The following is an 877-nucleotide window of genomic DNA, read 5'->3' on the forward strand; positions in this document are numbered from 1 at the left end:
ATTTCTATATATTGAACCATCTTTGCATCCCTGGGACAAATCCACCTGATCATGTCCCATACTTTTTTGATTCACAGAAATTATTGATGATTTTGCAACTAGATTCATTAAGAATATTGATTTGTATTTTTCCCCTCATCTAGCTTCATGATCAAGGAAATACTGGTTTTGCAGAAGAGTTGAAGGATTTGAACCCTTCAGTTTTTTGGAAGAGTTTGGTAAGAATTGGTGATGATAGTTTTCCTTAAAAGTTGAATGAAATTCAGCAGTGAAACCATCTGGCCTTGGACATTTCTTTGTTGGGAGAAATTTTATTGCTATTTTAATCTTGTAACTTATTATTAGTTTGTTCAGGATATCTATATTTTCATGTTTTAGTTTTGCTAGCTTTTATGTGGTCGGAATTTTTTCCCATTACTTCTGGATTTTATAATTTGTTGGTATATAGTTTTCTTAATAGTCTCTAATGATTCTTTGTCCTTCTGTGGTATTAATTGTAACAGCTAATTTGTTTAATTTTGTGGTACTGGAGATTAAGCCCAGGGGCAGTCTTCCACTGAGACATATTCATAACCCTTTTTATTTTTTTATTTTAAGATAGATCTGGTTAAGTTACCCAGGTTGCCTTTGACTTTGTGATCCTTTTACCTCAGGCTCTTGAGTGGTTGGTATTATAGGCATTATTTGGCTAACATCTTATTTTTTTTTATGTCTGATTGTAATTGTTTTGGTCTTTCTCATTTTCTCTTTAGGTTAGCAAGACTGTTTGCCAATTTATAAAAATCTTTTTTAAAAACCAACTTTTTGCTTTGCTGATTTTTGTATTTTTTCTTTTTCTCTCTTTTTCTTTACCAAACAGCTTTATTCACTGAAACTC

The sequence above is a fragment of the Marmota marmota genome, unplaced genomic scaffold (assembly GCF_001458135.2).
Source record: "Marmota marmota marmota unplaced genomic scaffold, marMar, whole genome shotgun sequence".
Taxonomy (NCBI): Eukaryota; Metazoa; Chordata; class Mammalia; order Rodentia; family Sciuridae; genus Marmota; species Marmota marmota.